Raw genomic sequence first — 12167 nt, 5'->3', positions numbered from 1 at the left:
GTCAAGGTTGATCTCACAAAGTGGGCTGAATTGAGCTTTGTTTGTGTGACTGGATCGATTTTGTCTGCTTAGGAAATCTTCCTAAGGCTGGGGGTCTCTGTTTTTTATTTTAACTGACTAACTGAACTGTCCTCTCTTTACATTCCCTGCCCATAAATACAACCTGCCCCAAACCCTGAATGGACTTGCCTGTAGCTTGCTACAGTTTGCTTGTCCTGAATTGCAATTCCTCTAACTATTCCTGAATAAACTCATGTTTTGGAACTTGCCTCAGTTTACCTCTTTATTTAGGTGAACAATCTCTAGCACTTATCGTTGGTTCTATCTTAGTATTTCCATCTCTCTGCTTGCATTGGCCATCTTGCATGTTGTTGTCGACTGAAAAAAAATGCAAAACCTAAAAGTTGAGAATTATGTTTCATTCAGCAGACATACTAAGGACTTAAGCCCAGGAGACAACCTTTCAGAAAGCTCTGAGGGACTGTTCTGAAGAGGTAAGGAGGAGCCAGGATATGTAGGAGTTTTTGCAAAGAAAATCCCATGTAGTTGGAACATCAAAAGATTACTCTTGTTTCTGTAAATCTAACACCTCTCTAAAAAAATAAAGTCTATTAATTTAAAAAAGATTACTGTTAATTAAAGAAAAGCAGACATTTCAAGTTAATGAATTTAGTGCTTTTGTATATGGGAAGATACAAGAGTCTGGGATTATTGAAATTATTCCTTTGAATAATTAACTATCTATGGCCACCTTAACTATCTATGGCCAGTATCCTGTTTTTCTCCATCCTGAATCCCACCGTTGGAGATGGCTGCAGAGACTGAAGCCTCGATGGCCTCAACATCCTTTGTTTACTGAAATGGCAGGCGACATTCTTTGTCCACACTATTTTATCTATCAAAGCCCTTACTGCATTTATCATAGCTGTTTTAAATTCCTGGTCTGACAGTTCCCACATCCCTGTCATGTCTGGTTCTGATACTTGCTCTCTCTCTTCCAATTGTGTTTTTTGCTTTTTAGTATATCTTGTAATTTTTTCTTTTCTTTTATTTTCTTTTTGGCTGCGCCCATGAGGCCTGAGGGATCTTTGTTCCCGGACCAGAGATCAAACCCGCACCCCCTGCAGTGGAAGCACAGAGTCTTAACGACTGGACCACCAGGGAATTCCCTCTTGTAATTTTTTCTTAGCCAGACATAATGTACTGGGTAAAAGGGACTACGGTAAATAGGGCTTCAGTCATGTGGTGGTGAGGTGTGGGGGGATGGGGAAGTAATTCATAGAGCTGAGAGTAGGTCTCAGTGTTTTAGTGAGCCTGAGCCCCTAGACTGTGAACTCCCTTAGGCGGGAGACAATGGCTAGAGCTGACTGGAGCTGGGTATTTCCCTTTCCCCAGGTCAGCTGGACTGCTAATAACCCGGCAGGTTAGGCTCTGGTCAACTAGTTTCCCCTGATGGCAGGCTTTGTGAAGAATAACAGAGTGCTCTGTCATTTATCAGATGGTCCCTTTTCCCTTCTCGCTGCCAGAAGCACAAGGAGATTTTTCTGATATTTTCTGTCAAGCTTCTGGAAGTGAATCTCAAAAAATTGTGGAGGCTCCGCTATGACTGGGTCTCCTTGGAGTTTTTATTTATTTATTTATTTATTTTTGGCTGTGTTGGGTCTTCGTTTCTGTGCGAGGGCTTTCTCTAGTTGCGGCGAGCGGGGGCCACTCCTCATCGCGGTGCGCGGGCCTCTCACGATCGTGGCCTCTCTTGTTGCAGAGCACAGGCACAGGCTCCAGACGCGCAGGCTCAGTAGTTGTGGCTCACGGGCCCAGTTGCTCCGTGGCATGTGGGATCTTCCCAGACCAGGGCTCGAACCTGTGTCCCCTGCATTAGCAGGCAGATTCTCAACCACTGCGCCACCAGGGAAGCCCCAGGGAAGCCCCTCCTTGGAGTTTTAAATTGTCACACTTGTCCACACTGAGCCTCCAGCAACTCATCAGTTACAGTTCAGGTTTTCCTATTTTGGCACTGGTTCCGGCAGCAGTTTCTGCTGATGAGTCTCCGCTCTGATAAGCTGTGACTCCCTGTATTCACCTGTTTGTCTCCCCAGTCTTGGGGGTAGTGGTTTGTCCTTCCAGATCCCAGAAGAGTTATGGATGTTTCAGTCTGTTTATCTTTTTATTTGTTAGGACAGAGTCGTGACTTCCAAACTTACATGCAGAAACTGGAAAACCCAACTTGTTTTCAAATGACAGCTTTATTAAGACATATTTCACATACTATAAAATTCCCCACTTAAAGTGATGAATCGATGGTTTTAGTACATTCATAGATGTGTGCAACCATCACTGCTTAGTGTAATGATTTCAAGGCTCACTTACATTGTAGCATGAATCAGTACTTCATTCCTTTTTATGGCTGAATAATATTCCATTGTATGGATGGACTGCATTTAGTTTTTCCATTCATTAGTTGATGGACAGTTGGGCTGTTTTCATCTTTTGGCTATTATGAATGATAATTGTCCTTAGTTTCAGCTGTGGGCAGACCCAGGATACCCTCCTAGAGCCTCCCTGGTTGGGAGGGTGACCTAGAAAAATTTTTGTGTGACACAGGGCTGGGGATGAACCCAGAATGCCCTTCACCAGTTTCCCTCTTTAAAAAACTTTCTGGGAGATTCTCCACATATTCAGGCCCCATGCCAGACTATGGCCAGGCCTAGGATTCCCTTCTCAGGCTTTCTTGCATAGCCTGGGCCAGTCCTAGCCTCCAGTGGGAGACTTAGAAAAATTCTGGGGAAGCCTATCCAACAATTGGGCCCCACCTCGACTGCCACTAAGCCCAGGGCACCTTCCCAGGTTATCACAGGCTGGCCTGTGCTGGTGGCTGCTACTGGAGGGGGACTTAGAAATATTTTTTGGTGGCTCCTTTGACTATCAGCGTCCATGTAGGACTGCAGCTGTGCCCAGGCGACTTCTCCACGACCCTCTGAGTGTGGCTGCATGTTCATTTTCACAATTACAATTACGGTCATTTTCATTTGTTCTAATTTGATGTTAGTTTTGCATGATTGTGTGACTCTTCCTTTTCACAAACAATACATTGGTTCATCTTCATTTGTTCTAAGTCTCTAAGTCAAAATAATATTTTAGTTTTGTGAGCTCTTTATAACTCAGAGCATGTGTGATGCATAATTTCATGGGTCAACCTGGCTAGGCTACGGTACCTAGATATTTGGTCAAACACTAGTTTAGACGTTGCTGTGAAGATATTTTTTAGATGTAATTAACATTTAGATCAGTAGACTTCAAGTAAAGTAGACTATCCTCCATAATGTGAGTGGGCCGCATCCAATCAGTTGAAGGACTTAAGAGAAAAAAGACTGACCTCCCCCAGGGAAGAAGGAATTCTGTCTCCAGACTGCCTTTGGACTCAAGCTACAACATCAACTCTTCCCTGAGTCTTCTGCCTGCCAGACTGCCCTGCAGGTTTTGTACCTGTCAACCTCCACAATCATGTGAACCAATACCTCAACGTCAGTCAATCTCTCTCTCTCTGTATGTATGTATGTATGTATGTATGTATGTATGTATGTATCTATCTATCTATCTCTCTATCATCTATGTAGATAGGTATGGATCTATCTTTACATGCATGCATCTTATTGGTTTTCTTTCTCTAGAGAAGTCTAATACAGCACATTTTCTCAAATAATGCATTGATTCTTCTTCATTTATTCTAAACTGAAATAACACAGTATTTTTTTTTTTTTGCACTATGTGACTCTGAGCTTGTTTCATTGTTGCTTAGCTGCACTGTGATTTGCTCTAACCTGAAAGGAGAACTTTGTTTGGAGAGCACTGTTTAACTTAGCACATTTCCACAAAAAAGGCCTTGATCTTCATGTGCTTAACTTGAAATAAGGCGTTACTCCTCAGAATGTGACTGTGAACTAGTTTCTACAAATTCTACTGGAATAAAGGGTGTAATTTTTTTCTTCTAACCATTGACAGCATTCAAACTCCCCTTTCCCCTTCTGCCTCACGCATGTGCTTGCTGATCAGGTAAACTGGCATGGTTTAATGGATATATTACTTTGCCAAGCACCCTGTAATGGGCTGAATGGTGCTCTCCCCGTACTTCCACTAGGAGATATGTCCAAGTCCTAATCCCTGGAACCTGTGAGTGTGACCTTATTTGGAAAAAGGGTCTTTGCAGATGTAATTAACACAAGGATCTTGAGATGAGATCATCTTGGATTTAGGGTAGGCCCTAAATCCAATGACAAGTATTAGAGATACACAGAGAAGAGAAGAGGATGAGGCCATGTAAAGATGGAGGCAGAGTGATGCAGACACAAGCCAAGGAATGCCAGAAGCTGGAAGAAACAAGAAAGGATTTTCCCTCAGAGTCTGTGTAGGGAGCACAGCCCTGTTGACAGCTTGGTTTCAGACTTCTGGCCTCCAGAACTGTGAAAGAATAAAGTTCTGTTCTTTTAAGCCACACAGTTTGTGGTAATTTTTTTTTCTTTTTATAAATTTATTTATTTATTTATTTATTTATTTTTGGCTGCGTTGGGTCTTCGTTGCTGCACGCGGGCTTTCTCTAGTTGCAGCGAGCAGGGGCGACTCTTCGTTGTGGTGAGTGGGCTTCTCATTATGGTGGCTTCTCTTGTTGCGGGGCATGGGCTCTAGGCACACGGGCTTCAGTAGCTGTGGCATGTGGGCTCAGTAGTTGTGGCTCGCGGGCTCTAGAGTGCAGGCTCAGTAGTTGTGGCGCACGGGCTTAGTTGCTCCGTGGCATGTGGGATCTTCCCAGACCAGGGCTCGAACCTGTGTCCCCTGCATTGGCAGGCAGATTCTTAACCACTGCACCACGAAGGAAGTCCCTGGTTTTTTTTTTAAAATATGCTTGGCTCCTTATTTATTTATTAAAAAAATATTTATTTATTTGGTTGTGTTGAGTCTTAGTTGTGGCAGGTGGGCTCCTTAGTTGCGGCTCGCCGGCTGCTTAGTTGCCACTCACCAGCTCTTAGTTGTGGCACATGGGCTCCTTAGTTGCAGCAGGTGGGCTCCTGTAGTGGTGGCTCAAGAGCTCCCTAGTTGCGGCTTGCCGGCTCCTTACTTGCGGCACATGGGCTCCTTAGTGTGGCAGGTGGGCTCCTTTAGTTGCGGTGCGAGGGCTCCTTAGTTGTGGCACGCATGTGGGATCTAGTTCCCTGACCAGGGATCGAACCTGGGCCCCCTGCATTGGGAACATGGAGTCTTAACCACTGTGCCACCAGGGAAGTCCCAGTTTGTGGTACTTTGTGATGGTAGCCATCCATCCAGTATATATATATATACTGGCTCCTTCCCTACCTCTTTGGAGCAGTTTACTCAGAGCTATTGAGTGGCTGTCTCCTGGGTTATAGTCATCAGTCTCAGTCCTATAGAAATTACTCAGTAATTTAAGTCCTGAATTGTGACTTAAGTCACAAGTCTTGTGACTTAAGTCACAGGTCTCATATTGTGTGTTTCTCTTGAAGTTGATATGACCTGGACAGCATCAGATGGTCTCTAATTACAGGGCTGCATGGCCCCCTTCAACTGGTTCAGCAGCCACCATTAAAGAGATGCTAGATGGCAAGAAGTGCTCCTTGTTCATGGGGTGCACACCAACACCCAGGGCTTTGCGTTTCAAGGCAACAAACACTACTACTGAGGTCATCCCAGCTTTTTAGAATTTTTAAGGCTACCCACCTTCCCCACCACCACAGGAATGTTGTGGCGCCCACTTGCTGGAGGTGCCCCTGAAAACATTTTCAAGTCTCTCTCCAATAGCCCTGAGAGGCCACACCAGGCTTGGCTGCAGTAAATTCCCCATGGGCTCCAGGTCATACGTTGACCACCCCCATTCCTGGGGGTTGATGGCAGTTATGTCCCTCCTTGGGGCTTTCAAGACAATCAGTGCCCTATAATAGATGCCTCTGATGGATGCTCTCTGCTTGGTGCCTCCAATGGATGCAGTGACTCTGTGCTCTCCTGGGCAGGGCCTAGGATGCCCCAGAGTACGTGGACATTGGGGCTGCTCTTCCTGCTATGCCTGAGGGCCGCATGCACCCCCTCCCACCACCCTATCCCTGCTTCTGCTCTCTCTGATGTGGCTTCAGTGAGTTAGTCATCCCTGACCCTTTGTGTCTCTTGTGCTCAGCCCTCCCTGGGGCAGGAGAATCATCCTGTTGTCACCTGCACTGCCCTTCACAGCCCCGGGAGCTCCAGGCCATCCATCAGGCGCCCTCACCGAGGGTCTTTCTTGCTCTCAGGGTCCCACCAATCCCCGCTATGTGGTGTGTGAGAGGAGATCCCCACCTTGACAGGTGGCAGCAGGACCTCGAGAGCATGTCCCACTGTGAGAGGGGCTGAGGAGAGCACTGCGAGATCACTGTATCAGTCTAGACAGTGAATGGTCCTGTTGGGCTGAGCTAAGATGCTCGCCGGCTTAGAGTCCTGATGCTGCTTGGCGTGAATATTTGCACCCAAAATTTCCAAGGGAGGCCAGGAGAGGGACCAGGCGTGTGTCATATTTTTTGTTGTCCATGACATTCCTGCAGCTGCTGCATAAGACAACTCCCCAGGCCTGCATGAAGCATGGGGGGTTTGGCCTAGCTTGATGGATACAGCACATTTCATGCTTTGATGCCAGGAATTGCCTGACTTCCCCTACACTCTCTTCCCCCACCTCATCCCCCAAACTGGGCCCACCCAGGACTGCTTGGGACTTGGGTCCCCTCCGTGACTGCCCTAGCCTGTTCCCTGCAACCAGAGTGGAACTTTGAAAGATGTTGGGGAGTACCTCCTAAAATTGGGCACAATGCAGGCCTGAAACAGTGCTGGAAACAACCTCCCTGGCTGCCCTGTCCAAACCAGGCTGGTTCCTGCCACAGGAACGGGGTTTAGGGATATTCTGTGGGAGAACTTCCAATGATGGGCCCTATACGAGACTATAGCTGGGCCAGGAATGCCCCCTCTGGACCTCCCAAGCTGGCCTGAGCCAGGTCCCTTCACTGGAGGGAGACTTTGAATGTTTCTGGGAGGTTCCTCTGATGCCCAGTGCCCAAGCAATAGGTGGCCAAGCTCAGGACACTTTCCTGCCTCCTGACTGGGCAGGGCCAGGTCCCTCCTTCAGAATGGGATTTAGGAAGATTTTTTGGGGTTGCCTCCTACCACTAGGACCTGTGTGGGGCTGCGGCTGGAGCCAGAGGCACCCTCCTGGATTTCCCTCACTGGTTTGAGCTGATCCCCACTGTGGAAGGAGACAAAATATTTTGAGAGGTTTATCTGGTGACTGGGCCCCCACGGGACACTCCTTGGGCCTCAGTGTCTGGTTTGGGCTGGTCCAGGTCTCAGGAGAGAGACGTAGAAGACTTTTCAGGAGGTGTTCCCAATGACCAGGGCCCATGGGGACCAAGGTTCGGCTCTGGGCACATTCCTGGGCTCCTGGCCTGTGCTGATGTGCCCATTCTAGAGGGTATGGAAGTAATCAAAGACCACCCAAATGAGAACAACAGAGGCTGCTTATTCAGAGCTTGCTAGAGCCAGGGGGTCAGCTGCATTTGGCAGACTCAAAGGCAGGCAGTGGAGAGGGAGAATTTTATTGTGGAGAAGGGAAGACTCAGGTGTGCCCATCGGAGGCTGTTGGTTTGAGGAAGCCAGGGGTGGCTGATGAGAAGCAGGTGTCCTATGCGATTTGTTGGGGGGCATATTTGGCTTTTGGGGGGCAAATATTAGGGAAGCTGCAGTCATCAATCAAGTCTTGACTCTCTGGACCAATTGCTGCAGAGTTTGTAAGTCAGAGATCCCTTGTCATGTATGGTCTGGCCTTTATCCTTTTTTTTTTTAAGATTTAATTTTATTTATTTTTGGCTGCGTTGGGTCTTCGTTGCTGCGCGTGGGCTTTCTCTAGTCGTGGTGAGCGGTGGCTACTCTTTGTTGCGGTGCACGGGTTTCTCATTGCGGTGGCTTCTCTTGTTGCGGAGCACGGGCTCTAGGCGTGCAGGCTTCAGTAGTTGTGGCACGTGGGCTCTAGAGCGCAGGCTCAGTAGTTGTGGTGCATGGGCTTCGTTGCTCTGCAGCATGTGGAATCTTCCCGGACCAGGGATCGAACCTGTGTCCCCTGCATTGGCAGGCGGATTCTTACCCACTGCGTCACCAGGGAAGTCCCTGGCCTTTATCCTTTTGTACAGTCCACCTTTCAAGAGTGATTTGAAAATCTTTTGGGAGGCATATCTAACAATTAGGACCTGCCTGGGACTTTGGTCAGGCCCAAGGCCTTCTCCCCAGACTTCTGTGACTGGCTGGTCCTCACCATGAAAGGGGGATTGAAAGGCATTTCTGTGAGGTGAACGTGATGAATGGTGCTCATGTGGGGTCCCATGTTGGCACAGGATGCTCCCTGGATGGCTCTGGATAGTTGCCTCCTCTGGAGAGAGACAGAAAGATTTGGGGGGGGGTGCTTTTTCAACAACTGGGCCCCATGTGGGATGCTGCCAGGCCCTGGGCACCTTCTCAGGGCATTCTCCCCATCCCAAGTCAGTGCCCTTCCTCTGGAGGGGGAATTGAAAATGTTTTTTAAAAATTTATTTATTTATTTTAAAATACACATAACATAAAATTTATAATCCTAATAATTTAAAAACAGTTCAGTAGTGTTAAGTGTATGAAACAGGGCAATTGTTCTGCCTATGAGAGCTCTGGAATCCATAATTAACTGAGACTTGACCTGTGACTTATACCCTGATCCATGACAACATATGTACAAAGACTGATTTTGCTGAGAAGGCTGAAAAAAATACTACTGTAATTTAACTGATTTATTTTGTAAGACTCTTTACTTATAGTGAACCACATTTTGGTGTAATACTGGTATAATTAATAAGGTAAATTTGATTTTACTATTAAACTGATATCAGTGATCAAATTTATTGGGAGTATGAATTAAAACCCCCGCAGGCTGTTCTTCTGAGGAAAGCTGATTGGCTAGAGAAAGAACAGATTTTGTTAATAATCAGTTAACTGTTTCATTACATCAGTCTATCGATACTTTTCATAAAGTTCATATTTAATAATGGAAGGAGGTAAAAGAGTTGTCATGTTTGTACTTGGTTATGAATAAGTCTGTGTTGCAATATTTGGTAAACTGAAATGTTTCTTTCAAGCAATATCTATCCTTCATTGCAAGATACAAATAATTAGTAATATCTTTCTACTTCTTTTGTTCTATAAATGTTGAATGATTCAGAAGGAAGGATAATAACAGTGATTTGTAATTCAGAATGCTTGACTAATGGTCAGAGGCTTGGCCCATGTAAGTACAGGTCTAATCTCAAGTACTCTGTTTCAACCCTGGTTTATCTTTGAAACACCAGTGTCTTGGTTCTGACTCTTGGCAAAAACGGAATGAAATGTGGCTAGCTAGTGATTGATATAGATCTGTGCTAGGGTCTGCAAAACATGAGGGTGCAGCCTTAGCAGTTTACCAGTATTGGTTTTAGAAAACGTACAGATTGATGGTTTGCAGTTGGTTTCAGTTATGTTCTTTGATTTCTACTGTTGAGACCGGTTATGCAACCTGCCTTTGGTGGTGTGCTCAGAAAGGCATTACAAACTCTTCCTCAGATGAGGCTGTGGCTCCACTGAGACCAAGATGTCTCACACAATTTTGGTGATTCATGATCTGAAGATGAAATATGTTCTGTGAAACTGAGAAAGGACCCTGTGGGTTACTACTGGATGTCTCAGGTCTCTCTGATGTTGGTCTGTGCCTTATTTTTCCTGCTATAACATATAATGTCTTTAAGTTTCACCCATGTTTTAGCATGTGTCAGAATTTCATTAATTTTTAAGGCTGAATAATATTCCATTGTATGGCTATACCACATTTGTTAATTCATTCATCAATCGCTTGGGTTGCTTCTCCTTTTTGGCTATTTTGAGCAATGCTGCTATGAACGTGGATGTACAGATATCTCTTTGAAATCTTGTATTTAATTCTTTTGGCCATATACACAAAGGGAAATTGCTGGCTCATATGGTAATTATATTTTTATTTTTCTGAGAAACTGCCAGACTGTTTTTCATAGTGGCTGCACTATTTTACCTTCCTACCAGCAGTGCGGGAACGTTCCAATATCTCTGTTTCCTCACGAACACTTGTTATTTTCTGTTGTTTTTTTTTTTTGATAGCAGCCATCCTAGTGGGTGTGCAGTGATATCTCATTGTGGTTTTGATTTGTATTTCCCTAATGATTAGTAATGTTGAGCTTCTTTTTATATGGTTGTTGGTCATTTGTAACATCATCTTTGGAGAAATGTCTATTCAAGTCTTTTGTCAATATTTAAATCAAGTTATTTGGTTTTTTTGTTGTTGAGCTATAGGAGTTCTTTATATATTCTGGATATTAAACTCATCAAATATATGATTTGCAAATATTTCTCTCTTTCTGTGGGTTGCATTTTCACTCCATTGATTATATTCTTTGATGCACAAAAGTTTAAAATTTTGATGTAGTCCAATTTACCTATTTTAATTTTTGTTGCTTATGTTTTAGTGTCATATCCAAGAAATCATTGCTAAATATAATGTCATGAACATTTTCAACTATGTTTTCTTCTAAGAGCTTAATAATTTTAGGTCTCCTGTTTAGTTCTTTGATCCATTTTGAGTTAATTTTTATATTTGGTGTTAGGTAAGGGTTCAACTTCATTCTTTTGCATGTGAAGATCTAGATTTTCTAGCACCATTTGTTGAAAAGACTGTCCTTTTCACTATTGAATGGCCTTGGCACCCTTGTTAAAAATCACTTGACCATATATGTGAGAGTTTATCTCTGAGCTCTCTATTCTATTCCGTTGGTCTACATGTCTTTTTAAATTCCAGTACCACATTGTTTTGATTACTGTAGCTTTGTAATAAGTTTTAAAATCAGGAAATGTGAATTCTCCAAATGCTTGGCCCTGCTGTGGCTCCTCATGGGACTCAGTTGCTGGATGTGCTTCCTAAAATTTCTTCTAAGTTCACCTTTGTGGAGATGGCTAGAGGCCCAAGAAGAGTACCCTAACACTGCCATGAGACCACATGGGGCATGGTTGCTACATGTACATGTTGAAATTTTTTCTAGTTCTCCCTTCAGAAGAGGTACTATCCCAAGTCAGCCACTTCAGCCTTCCCAGGCCAAGATTATGAGGGGAATTGGGATGAGGCCAGGTAAGTGGCAGAGCTCTTGCCCTGACACAAGGACCTGGAATAGGACTATTCCTGCTCAAGATGGCTATTGGGAGTTTACTGGCTTTTGCCTTTATGTGGCTCCTCCAGAGCTGTGGGTGTCCCTGGAATGGAATTGAATCTGGCCTTTATGGCCTGAGTCAGAGTTTCAGGAGGCTGGCAATGATGGCAGGGTTGTTCTGCTATGCCTAATGTGGTTGTGGCAAACTTCTTGGTGTTGAACTCTTTTGTTCTTGCAGCTGTCCATGTAAGTCAGGTCACGATGTTCCTGTAACCCCCCAACAAGACAAATGCTATTCTCTGTTCTGCAACTTTTTATCTCTGTATGAATGGACTCTTAAGGGTTAGAGCCCTGAGAATAGACTATCCTGTATACTTAAGGCTATAGGCAACATTCAAAAAGTGCAGAGCCAGCATGACTAAGCACAGGCAACAAGGCACAAAGTTTAAAGTAAAGAGGAACAGATCTAATATGGAGTCAGAGTTGTTCTTCCCTGTTACAACACCTCCTACTTTCCTTACTGGAAAGTCAGCCTGATTTAAATTCTTCTGAATTGGATGGACCTTTAATAGATGTCCCAATAAATGTCTGGGCCACACAGGCAAATGAATTTGCATTGCTACTATTGATATATGAAGTGACTGTATATGTTATCTGGAAGAAAAATTAACTTTTCCATTAGTAGACTAATATGGTGTACATATTAAAAAACAAACAAACAAACAAGCATTTTCTGAATAATGAACACATTGCCCATATTTATCAATCATGTATTAGAAAACTGCCTGGAGAGTACTTGTCTCTCACTGTCCTACTTCACTCTCTAGGTCTCCACTATAGACTCTTTTTCAAACTGTGTGTTGCTCTTATTAACCCTTACTTTTTCAGCATGCTGAGCACAAACCAAACCCTCCCTTA

This window comes from Balaenoptera ricei, chromosome 3 (genome assembly GCF_028023285.1).
Source record: "Balaenoptera ricei isolate mBalRic1 chromosome 3, mBalRic1.hap2, whole genome shotgun sequence".
NCBI classification, from domain to species: Eukaryota; Metazoa; Chordata; class Mammalia; order Artiodactyla; family Balaenopteridae; genus Balaenoptera; species Balaenoptera ricei.
The sequence above is the reverse complement of the archived record's forward strand: the minus strand, read 5'-3'. Positions refer to the sequence as shown.